This window comes from Urocitellus parryii, chromosome 5 (genome assembly GCF_045843805.1).
Source record: "Urocitellus parryii isolate mUroPar1 chromosome 5, mUroPar1.hap1, whole genome shotgun sequence".
Lineage (NCBI taxonomy): Eukaryota > Metazoa > Chordata > Mammalia > Rodentia > Sciuridae > Urocitellus > Urocitellus parryii.
In genome coordinates, this window is record NC_135535.1 from 62,301,972 (window position 1) to 62,314,737 (window position 12,766).

Genomic DNA, 12,766 nt, shown 5'->3' on the forward strand with positions numbered 1-12,766 from the left:
ATTTCTGCCATTAACTAGTGGCATATTGGGATCTCTTTGCCGTCTGGTCTAGAGTTGGATAAGCGATAGCTAATAACTTGAGACTAAAACTTATGAAGTGGCTCCTAAGTCATCTTGGAGTTTATTTTTTATACCAATAATTGTAAGTGCCAATTAAGAAATTATTCTAGGTCTGGGGATGTGGCTCAAGCATTAGTGTGCTCGCCTGGCATGCGTGGGGTGCTGGGTTTGATCCTTAGCACCACATAAAATAAAATAAAGATGTTGTGTCCACCAAAAACTAAAAAATAAATAAATTTTAAAAAGAACTTATTCTAAAAAAAAGATCACTCAAAAATAAAAAGTGTGTCTTCACATTAGGGAAAAAAATAAAAGAACTTATTCTAACATTTGGGCCAGTGTAATCCTTTGGTATTCTTTCCTAGGACTTGCAAGACAGAAGACTGACTTGCTGGCTGATTGTCAACTCCCCAGGGCATAACACAGGATAACCTTTACTCTGTGCTTAAAACTTTTTCAAAGAAAAGATTTTCTGCAAAGGGTGTAAGGGACTAACTAGGCCATTTTCACCCTTTTCCTAGTGAGACAAAGGGCTATATAGTTTGAATTTCCTAGTAATAGTAGTCCATCTAAATTAAACACTGACAAATTTTTCCATCTGAAACTAGATGGTGGACAGAAAAAAATTTCACATGCAATTTTAATCTTCAGACTTACTGTGTGCCTGTTCTATTGTGCTTCATGGCTAGGAAGGACACTAGCAAGCATGAGATCAAGAAATGGTATACTTGAAAGGGCTGTTTTAAGATCAAGTTTTGTAGCACACATTATTTATTTCTTCCATGGAGTGGAGGAACCAAATTGAATTCAAGTATTTCTCTGATCGTAATCTGTTTCTTAGAAAATAAAGCAAGTTCAATCTGAGCCAGCGGGCATAATTATGTCGGAATAAAACGCCCTGTGCTAAAGAGGTCAACTAACAGGCTGGGAAATCTTGAAGTTTAGTTTTGGAGGCAAATCCTTGAACTCCATGTGCCTTGTTTTTGTCCCTAAATCAGTAAGACTCACCTCACAGGGAGTTGTAGAGGGTAATATATTGCTAATTTGTTCAGTATTTTACAACAATAAATTATCTCAAAAGATCTGATAAAACATAGGCAAACTTCATTTATATGAGTAGCTGGAGACAAGCATAGATAAAACTTACAGATAATTCAGAAAAGTTATTAAAGTTATTTTTAACTTCCACTATATGTCCTATATATTTTCCAAAAAAAATTTTAAGTTGTTGATAGACCTTTATTTTATTTTATTTATTTATATGTGGTGCTGAGGATCGAACCCAGTGCCTCATGCAAGCTAGGCGAGTACTCTACCACTGAGCCACAACCCCAGCCTCTCTTATTCTTTTTTTAATAAAACATCTATGGCATAGTTAGGGCAAATAGCAGCAGGTTAGGTAATAAAGGAATCAGTTCATCAAGAGGATGTAACAATCCTGTGTTTAAACAGCTAATAATAAAGGCTTCATAATACATAAAGGAAAAATGAAATGATAGAAATCTATATTTGGAAATTTTAATACCTTGCTGATTGATAAGTAGAAAGATCAATAGGGAAATAGAAGACTTCATATAATTGATGTTTGCAGAGTAGTTCACATGACAGCAGAGTACTTTTCAAGTATACATAGAACACTTAACCTAAACAGATCATCCTCTGGTCATAATACAAGTCTCATATTCAAAAGATTCAGTTGTGTACACTATATTTTGTTTTTGCAGTACTGGGTATCAAACCTGCATACATTTGAGGCAAGAAATCTTATCACTGAGCTACATCCCTAGCTGTGTCAATTTTTTTTTCTTTTTTAATTACAGTGTGATTAAGTTTGAAGTCAGGGGCTGGGGATGTGGCTCAAGCGGTAGCGCGCTCGCCTGACATGCGTGCGGCCCGGGTTCGATCCTCAGCACCACATACCAACAAAGATGTTGTGTCCGCCGAGAACTAAAAAATAAATATTAAAAAATTTTTTAAAAAAAGTTTGAAGTCAGTAACAAAGACATCTGGAAAGTCCCCAAATATTTTGAACTATACAACACACTTCTGAGTAGTCCATGAATTAAAGAGGAACTCATGGATTGGGGATGTAGCTCAGTGGTAAAATGTGAGCTTAGCATGTACATGGTCTTGGGTTTGATCTCTTGCAACACAAATATGCAATAACAAAGAAAATTAGAAAATATTTTGAACTGAATGAAAGTGAGAGCATGACATCCAAACATGAAATACAGATAGTGCAGTGCTTAGGGGGAAACTTAACTACAAAAGCGAATCTAAAGTCAGCGACTTGGTTTCCACCTTAAAGCCCTAGAAAAAGAGGAATTAAATCCCAAGTATCTTCACAGCCTGTAGTCCCAGCCACTTGGAAAACCGAGGCAGGAGGATCCATCTCTCTCTTTTTTTATATATATTTATTTTTTAGGTGTAGATGGATACAACACAATGCCTTTATTTATTTTAAAGAGATAATTTTTTTAATATTTATTTTTTAGTTTTTAGGTGGACACAACAGCTTTATTTTATGTGGTGCTGAGAATCGGAACTCAGCGCCCCTCGCATGCCAGGCGAGTCGTTACTGCTTGAGCCACATCCCCAGCCCCAATGCCTTTATTTTTATGTGGTGCTGACAGTCAAACCCAGGTCCCACCCATGCTAGGCAAGTGCTCTGCCACTGAGCCACAATCCCAGCCCTTCTATCTCTCTTTTCATTTTGGTACCAGGGTTTGACCTCAGGTTCATGTAGCCATTGAACCCCATCCCCATCCCTTTTTTGTTTTATTTAGAGACAGGGTCTCACTGAGTTCCTTTGTGCCTTGCCAAATTGCTGAGGCTGGCTGTGAACTTGGGATTCTCTTGCCTTAGCCTCCGGAATCATTGGAATTACAAGCCTGTGCCACTGCACTAGACCAGGAGGATCTCTAGGAGTCTAGGAATCTAGGAGTTCATGGCCAACCTGTGCAACACAGGCTGTTATGTTAAACAAACCAACCAAAATTCATCCAAAGTAGGCAGAAGAAAAATAGTAAAGATAAAAGTAGTAATAAATTTAATTTTATTTTGGTACCAGGGATTGAATCCAGGGGCACTTAACCCCTGAATCGCATCCCCAGTCCTTTTTTAAAAAGTTACTTATAGACAGGGTCTCACTGAGTTGTTCAGTGCCTCACTAAGTTGCTGAGGCTGTCTTTGAAGTCTCGATCCTCCTGCCTCAGCTCCGGAAGTCACTGGGATTACAGGTGTGCGCCACCACACCCGGCTTGAAATATTTTTTTAAAAATAAGAAAATAATGAACTGAAAGTTCTTTGAGAAGATCAGAAACTTAATTCTTTGAGATAAATCAGGAAAGATGGACAGATGACTAGCCAGGCATTTTGGCACATTGCCTGTAATCCCAGTTTACTTGGGAGGCCAAAGCAAGAGGATCACTAGTTAAAGGCCATTTGACAAGATTCTGTCAAAAAGACACAAATATTTGGAAAAAGAGGATGGATATTACTATTGATCCCACAGACTTTTTGTGTGTGTGTGTGTGTGTATATTATTGGGGATTGAGCCCAGGCAAGATCTGTATCACTGAGCTAGCTATACCCGAATCCCTGATCCTACAGATAAAAAAGGTAATAAGCCAAGTGTAGTGATACATACCTGTAATCCCAGCAGTTGGGGAGGCTGGGAAGATCACAAGTTCAAAGCCAGCATGGGCAACACCCTGTCTCAAATAAATAGAAAGGGCTGGGGCTATAGCTCAACAGTATGAGAAACTGTGGCACTATATTCCGTGTCTTAGTGAAATTAATTGCTTCCTGGAAAAACAAACTATCAAAGCTCACTTCAGTACAGAACTTTATTGGCCCTATATCTGTTAAGGAATTGAGGTTAAAAATATCCCACAAAGAAAACTCCAAACCTGAAATATTTTGTTCTTTTTCCCACAACAGACCTATAAATATGTAGGGCAAATGGCTAACATCCTTAACTTTTGAACTTTCCAATTCAATATTTAGTGATCTGGCATATCTACTTATTCCAGATTCTGAATAGAACTGTTAAAAAGTTGCACATTAAGTTGCTTTTTTGTAACAACCTTTTAAGGTGCTAACAAGCACTGGCTTAACTAAGGGAGAAACTTAAAATCCCCTTAAGTTGAAGACTGGAGTAGACTGCAGTTATTAGACCCTCAATAAATGTCCCATAACCAACCAAACAATTTTAGAGCAAGGAACAGAATGACTACATTAATCATCCCTTTGGCAAAGGATTTGAATTGGGAAAGTAGTTGGAAACTGTACAAAAAGAAAAATCTTACTTGGCTTAAGTAACATGTCAAAACAGTTGAAGAGCTGGGTGGTCTGAGATTGGCCATCCCTTTAGCCATTTATCTGATGGTGGCCTTTCTTTGCATTTAACTATCAATATATCTGAAGTGTAGAGCACACTTTTATGATATTGTGGCATAGTAACTCACACTTAAATGTCAATAGAGACACTTGCAAAGACCTGCAAGGTTCAATAACTTCTGGTGTGGGTTTGTTTCTCCTGTCATCACCCATTATGTATTTTTTTACAGCTTTTAAATTGCCACAGAGTGAAATTGGTTGGGATCATAATAGATGGCCCAGGAGCTGCCAAGGATACCCTTGTATGGGATGGGAAAAATTCAATACTGGCTTGATTTTATTTATCTAAATTGTAGGCTATGAACTTCAGTATAATTCATATTGCAAATACACCAAGGTGATGGCAAAGCACAAAATCATGCCATATGTTGAAGGAATGCTCTTTTACTCCCAGAAGTTTTATAGTCTTGAGATATTTTTTATTCCAATTATATAAAAAATTTTTGTCAGCAGTCGTAATCAGATTTTAGTATTGCTAACATTGGTTTAAATTCTAATATTTTCTCAGTGAAATTAGAGAGATTTTAGAGATTTTAGTTTATGGTTTTGAAAATTAGTTTTTATGTCTCTTTAATGTCTTCACTAAACTAAGAAGACTACTGAGAAGCAAAATTGTCTTAATGTAGGTTCTTCCTTAAAATAAATGATATGTTGACAGGACCTGAAGGGGTCTTTGTAATCCTTAAACTGCTGATGTCCAAAAACTGCAAGCTAATACCAGGGTAAGGAGTGAGTTTTAATTTTGTGGCTGATGTTGGAAAAATGCTTTATAATTATAATTTTATTTTGGGGTAAGTATTTTAACCCTTCCATATTTTGTGAGCATGATCTGCCAAAGTGGTATGTATAAATCTGTGATTCATGGTAATCTGCTGAACATTGCTATTACCCAATTATCTTAAGATTTACTTATGGTGAAATTGCCATGTTCTTTGTGAAAGGTGAGAAGGTTTTTAAGTTCATGCTTCATCACATTTAATTAAGAGAGGAACGGGTGTGAGATTAACACCCATCTAAGAATGGGGTGCCTTGAGATGAGTTTAGTATGTTCCAGAGATAGTTGTTGGAAAGCACCATCTGGAAGACATTTTCCCATAATGGTGCCAAGTTCTACTTTCTCATAAATCTTGGAACGGCTGGATATCTAACCTTTTGCCCAATGGTTGGATTTAGGTGTGCCCTAACTAAATTTCAAGACCGACGCTTGGGAGAAGAAATTGAGTAGATTTTAATAAAAGGAAAAGAAAAATTCATAAAATTATTGTGATAATACAGATTTGTTTATTGTTGCTAAATACAACAATATGCGAGACTGACAATTTAAAGCAGTTTTTAGATTTGAGTTCTAGAGTGCACATTGATTTATAAAATAATGGTAGTCCACAGTGTATGTTTTAATCTAAAAGAACAAAGGTCTTTACTCTCTTGCTCATAGTTTTAGGAGGCCTGGATAATCAACATATAGCATACATTGCCTCATAGTAGCTGGTTGAAGCAGTGCCTTAGTCCCTGATTTTTTTTTTTTTTTGGTCGTGGGAATGGAACCCAGAACCTTGACATCACATGTTAAGTATGTGCTCTACCTCTGAAGAACAGCCACTTTGCCCTGTTTGCTTGATTTTTCAAGGGTCATGAACTGGAGTTTTGCTAGCCAAAGGGAGAGCATTTCCTCTCTAGATACTCCTCTCTATTAATAAAGTTTGTGTTGTCTGTATGTGGCTTGTTAATGATAGGGGTGTTAATGACCACAGTTAATCTTCCTCCTCAACTCTTTCCTAATCCAGTCTCTTAAATAGACATTTAAAAAGCTTTTAACTCCTCTTGAATTGGGTGCTCATGGGCTTTTGGTGGAGGTGGATTGATAGTTATCAGCCCATTTAACAAAATCCGAGACAGCCAGGACAGCTATAATGTGCATCTCTATGCTGTGTTTTTTGTTGAAGTGCCACATGGCTAATACTTTGGAAATCATAAATCTAGTACAAGAAAACACCTTTATAGAGGGTATTTTAGTTTTATGCTGTATGGGTTACATACCTAAGACCATTGGTACTTTCAATATCCACAAAGAGCAAAGAACATAGAGCAGATTAATATGGTTCTGTAAATTTGGTTTGTTTTCATCCGTTTTATTTGCTGAATAAGACTATATAGAGGACACTTAGAAGACAGTGCTATGCCTGACAATTTAATCTTTCCCTAAACTACTGTCTTTCCCCAAGGGCTTTAGGGGAGAAATGGGAATTTATCAAGTCTGGGCCTACTGAAGCCACTCATCAGTAATTAATTAATCCAGGTGATAGGCAACTTTGCATATGCCCTCTGCCTTCCTTGTTTCTTTTTTTCTTTCTTTCTTTCTTTTTTTTTTTTTTTTTTTTTTTGTGTGTGTGTGTGTGTGTGTGCGTGCTGGGGATCGAACCCAGGGCCTTGTGCATGCAAGGCAAGCACTCTACCAACTGAGCTTTATATCCCAAGCCCCCCTTATTCTTTTACCATGACTTTCTGGAGGATTTTGCCCACTTAGTGGGTGTAATATAATTTATATTGAAGCTCGAAAGTGAAGAGAGCTCACTTATTATGCATCTTGACTTTTGTTCTGATTACTACCTCTAAATACTTCAGAATCTAGTTCAGTGAAGCAGTTTATTCATTGATTTTTATTCTTTCTAAACAATAAAAAGAATGCTTGGAGAAAGATACCAGAATTCTGTTATTTGTGCTTTTTTCCTCATAGTGGTGATGTAAATAAAATGTGCTACACCAAGATCTAAGAAAAGTCATGAAGCAGCTGGCATTGAAAAGAAATTATAGTGGGTCTTCTGCCTGTAATCCCAGAGACTTGTTGCAGGCAGAGGCAAGAGGATCAAAAGTTCAAACCAGTCTCAGCAACTCAGTGAGACCCTGTCTCTAAATAAAATACAAAAAAGGGCTGGGGATATGGTTAAGTGTCCCTGGGTTCAATCCTCTCTACCAAAAAGAAAAACAAATAAATAAATAAAGGGTTATAGAGAGACCACAGCAAACTGATACTGGGAACCTTATGATGGGTGGTTTTATGATTTTCTGATTGGTTGGTTGATGCCAGCAGCTAGCCTTTATATCCGTTGTTTTGGAATTCCCAGCTTTGTTGTAATGCTCGCTATGTAATTGCTAGGGACTAACAGTTTTTAAATGTTTTTCTTTAACTGCATAATATATGGAATTATTTTTTTTCTTCCTGTCTGCTTTATCTTCTTACTTTCCCCTCCCCACCCCACCCCCCCCCCTTTTTTTTTTTTTTTTTGGTGGACGATTCAACTTTTAAGAGTTCCCTGGCAGTGACTTGGAATGTGGGCTCTGACTCTGCATAACCACAAAGTTCTTTGATGATCTTCCAGGACCTCCTTCTGTCCGGATCCCTGGTTTAGGTGTTCTCCCCTAGCATTCAGAGGCCTGTAAGGTGAATTTGCCTTGCATTGTTGATAGGAAAGATTGCTGGGGCTGCTCTTTTTCTGTGTCCTAATGCTGTAGCTGGTACAGTCTATCTATAGTGGTTAATCCTTTTACCAGAGAATTTTATCCTTTATCCGTGTTCAAGAAAGCATTGGGAGCTGTCTTGGTTGAAAGACTCTCTAGAAACTCGAGAAGCTGCTCACCCCTTTTTGTGAAGATTTCCACAAGGATAAGGTTGCAGAGGCTCCTCTTCTCCTCCTCTGTGGTAGTATCAGAATTCTACCTTAATCACTTCATCATCCTGCCAACAGATTCTCATTTCTCATACCAGAAAGCTCCCTTCTCCCAAGCTCAGCGTGAACCACCAGTCTTGATGCTTTATCTGGTCCAGGCTCTAGCCCTTAAATTGTCTGTCTGGCTTTGTGTTTCATTTGACCCTAATACACTGGGTCGCACTGTCTAAAAGAGAATTATGTCCCCTCCGATGTCTGAGTGCATTTCTCATTTTTTACTGCTGCTCCTGAGCAGATCTGTAACTTCAAGGTTAAGATAAGACACATTCCATCAGAACTATGTCGTCATCCTTGCCAGCTTCTGATCTGTGACTGTCCAGGAGATTTACAAGACAATTGCATGCCATTCTTTAAAGAATATTATGGTTGGACTCTGACTCCTGGCATCAGGCCCAATTCTATTTGTCAGCTGTTAGAAAACCCATTTCCCAAAGAGAAAAGGACCTCAGCCCCATGTGTCCTTTAGGGAGTTCTTAAGAATGAGAAGAAGAGAGTAGACCTGAACCTTAATTTCAGGATGTTTTAGGGGGAAGAGTGGACACTAGAATATTTAGTATGGTTATTCGTTGAATTCACTCTTTTTTTGTGATCAGACACTGGTCTCGTGATGCTAAGTATGCACTCTACAGTAGAGCTATATCCCCAGCATGAATTCTTTTCTTTTTCTGAAAGGTTTCACCAAAATGTGTTTTTCCTGTCTTTTATTCCTTCACAGAATTACTGTCTTTTCATTCTGCTATCTCCCACATTTTGTGAGTTTTAAGATGTAGGAATGAGTACTTGACCCTTGAGAGAACATACCTACTCTTCTCTGAAGTTTTATTACTTTTCCAGTTCCTTTACAGAGGTACTGTTCCTCGCTTTTCTTAACTATCTGCTAACATGTTGAACCGCAGGAGTTACTGCATGTGGTATGGTTTATGGGCTTAGGAATTTGGAAGGTCACATATTTCTTTCTGCTGTGGTATTGGACCCTAACTTATTTTTACAAAAGGTTCTTTTTGGAAGACATAATAGCTCTTTGATTTCAACATAAACTCACCCTTTCCCTAGGAGGTAGGAAGTGGGGATTTATTTGGCCTGTTTTAATGATACTAGGGTTAGATCTAAAATTTATTTATTCATGATCACACATGGCAAATTAATGAAAAATCAGGACACTATTTTAATTTCTATGGCATTGTTTTTAGATTCCTTAATTATGAAAAGTTAAGAAAAGTAAGAAGAGTTGAAAAAAGGCAATTTTTACTCAGAGGTTTCCTGATGGGTCCTTTCAATTTTGAGGAAATCCCCTATAATTAAAAATTTTGACTTTTCTGACCTGTAATAGCTGTTTTTTTTTCTGTCTGACAACCAAATAATCACCTTTATTTGTCTGCTATTATTCAATCAGATTCTTTTATTTTAATACCAAGGGGTCTCACACACTGAGCTACATCCCCAGCCCTTTTTAATTTTCTTATTTGAGACAGGGTCTCACAAAGTTCCTGAAGCTGCCTCAAACTGACAATCCTTCCGCTTCAGCCTCCTGCTGCTGGAATTGCAGGCTTGTGCTACCCAGCCCAACAGATTCTTTGCTTTTGATTGTTCCTTTTCCTTCTATCCCATGGCAGCAGTCTCTGGCTGTGAAGTTCCCATATAAGAGCTGGGAATGGTGGTGCGCATCTTTAATCCCAGCTATTTTGGAGACTGAGGAAGGAGAATGGCAAGTTCAGGGGCCCACCTTTGCAATTTACTCATACCTTGTCTCAAAATTTTGAAAAATATTTAAAAAAATAAAAGGGCTAGGGATGTAGTTTAGTGGTAGCATGCCTCTGGGTTTAATCCCCAGTATCATAAAAAACAAAGTTCCCACATAGGACTGCTATTGTAGCTCAGTGGTAGAGTGCGCTTAGAATGCACCAGACCTTAACACTATAAAAAGTAAAATAAGATAAAGTTCCTGTATGTAAAGCAGAGTAGGATTTGGGAGATCTAAAATGTTTGTTTAAGGCTGGCGCTGGGGCTAAGTGGTAGCACACTTGCCTGGCATGTGTGAGACACTGGATTCCATTCTCAGCACCACATAAATAAATAAAATAAAGGTCTAGCAACAACTTAAAAAATATATTTAAAAAAATAAGATAATTAAAAGCAAAATTTATGGCATTTAGTCTCTTCATCCCAGTTCTCCTTTTCTCAAGTATTAGGGATTGTTGACATAGGGAATGATGTATTAATAATGTGTATCAGATGGATAATAATTATTAAAAGATCCATTTCATAACAACATTGCAAGAATGACTAGGGCATGGTGATGCAGGTCTGTAATCCCAGCAGCTCTTGAGGCCGAGGGAGGAGAATTGGATTGCCAGTTCAGAGCCAACTTCAGCAACTAAACGAGGTAGTGAGTCCCTGTCTCAAAATTAAAAAAAAAAAAAAAAAAAAGAAAAGGGCTAGTGATGTGGCTCAGTGGTTAAGCACCCCTGGGTTCAATCCCTGGTACCAAAAAAAAAGAGTGAGAGGGCTGGGGATACAGCTCAGATGGTAGAGTGCTTGTTGTCTCGCATGCACAAGGCTGTGGGTTCAATGGGTTCAATCCCCAGCACTGCAGCACACACACACACATACACACACACACACAGAAAGAAAGAAAGATAAAGAAGCAAGGAGGTTGGAGGATTCTAACTTCAAGGCCAGCCTCAACAATTGAGGGAGACCCTGTCACAAAGCATAAGGACGGGATGTAGCTCAGTGGTAAAGCACTCTAGGGTTCAATCTTTAGTACTAAAACAAAAAAATCAAGTGAGAATAAATAGTTCAACAGCAGTGGTTTTGGCTAACCTACTCTCCCTTCCTTTATGTAACTGCTGTATTAAGGATTAATTTTTTCCCTAGCTATAATTTCAGTTGTAAGGTTTTTTTGGTCAGTATTTCAAGCCTTTGGATTCTGGTTCTGTGTCTAGTGTTCCTCCCAAGAAGAAAGCTCATATGGTATCTTTTTGTTTTTTTGGTGGTGCTGGGGATTGAACCCAGCCAGGGTCTTGTGCATTTGAGGCAATTAATCTCCCATCTGAGCATATCTCCATCCCTTATATGGTATCTTTGAAATGCTTCCCCTCCCCCTCTTTCCTCTGATTACCTCCCAAACAATTTTAATAATTGTACTATACACAGGGAGTTTTTTTTTTTCCTCCAGTGTGGTGCTCAAACATAGGGCCTCACTTATGCCAGGCAAACACTTTACCATTGAGCTACAACCCTAGCCCATTAACAGTACCATACAGATGGTGAAAAAGGCCTTGTCTACAAGTGCTTCTGGTGGGTTAGGGTACAGATCTTGTTGTAGAAGGACCTGGCCTTTCCATTCCTCCTTTCAGTGAGCTATAATCTTATTAGATGATCTTAAATTGCTATTGATTAATTCACAATGCTTTTAGAGTAATAAGCATAAGTTTTGAAATTAAAACCCAAGAACCAATTCCCTTGGTTTCTGAATGCCTTGCCTTGAGGCCAAGGGAGGTGCTGTCCAACTTCTCCACCCAGTCATCACTGAAAAGGAAAGTTAAGCCTTTTAACTTTTCCATTTGCCTCTCCCCCTCAGTCTAGTAAGGCTGCCAGTTGCCATGGCAACGGACTGGGACAGCTGCGCAGTGGCGCCCAGGCAGCTGGGTGGGGGCGGGGGAGCTGCCTGCCCGCCAAGCCCCAGACCTGGGAGGGGAGGCCCCTCCTGTTAGCCCAGAGGGAAAGAAAGAACTGGGGCGATCCGGTAGGTAAAGGAGGGAACCCCCATTCATTTTCTACTTTGGGGGCTTCATGAAGGGATAAAGGGAAATTTTCCTTTTCCCTCCCTCAAACTGAAGAACACATATGTAAATCCTTGTTTTTCCTGCTGAGGCAGGGGAGGCCATAGCCACAATGCTTAACTGCATGCATCTAACATGGGGCTGGTTTTTACCCCAGCGTTCTGACCTAAACTGCTCAGCTCCCGGAAATTCCAAGGTGAGTGGGGGTGGGGGTGGGGACTCTCCCTGGAATATGACATTTCCTGTCTCTGGTGAGGTCGGAGGCTGTTTTTATTTAAATAAACCAAAATCAGATCTGTTTTCTTGCAGCTTAGGAGTCTCTTCTAAATTCATGGAAAGATTATTTTAAAAACACCCATTTAACATTCTCCCATACTCTTTTCCAGATAAAGTATTTTAATGAAAACTTAGTTTTATTATAGGGCAGTTATGGGTACAGGCAGTTTTTAGGATGTGTATACCTATTGCAGTAAGTTCTAGAATGTGGTTTCCAATAATATTGCAATAATTTCTTAAAATCGAATTTGAAGCTAATTGATGTAACTTTTTATGTTTACTTGACATGAACATAATTCTGACATTAGTGGTCCTTATTCCTGGGAGTGGTTTCCTGGTTAACATGGTAATGTTTAGGAGTGCTGAAAAACATCTTTAAAGATAACAGCAAAATAAAAATGAAGTTCAGCTAAGAAAACAATCCCTGGTACTCTATAATCCAGACTGTAGGCATCATTTAACATGGTTAAGGAAGAATTCTTAAATATGGTTATGGTAACAACAGTGTTGAATTTTTAA

The 12,766-nt window shown here is 38.6% G+C and overlaps 1 protein-coding gene across 4 annotated transcripts in view; it reads left to right on the top strand.

Moving 5' to 3' along the window:
* The window catches only part of Cbx5 (chromobox 5), a 40,074-nt gene that overhangs the window by 6,491 nt on the left and 20,817 nt on the right, over positions 1–12,766 (top strand). The window contains exon 1 of one of the 4 annotated variants that reach the window (XM_026398825.2): positions 11,878–11,934. The exons of the other annotated variants lie outside the window; for them this stretch is intronic. The gene's annotated coding sequence lies outside the window, so the exon portion shown is untranslated. Of the gene's footprint in view, positions 1–11,877; positions 11,935–12,766 lie in introns of those variants that run through there. 4 annotated transcript variants of the gene reach the window in all.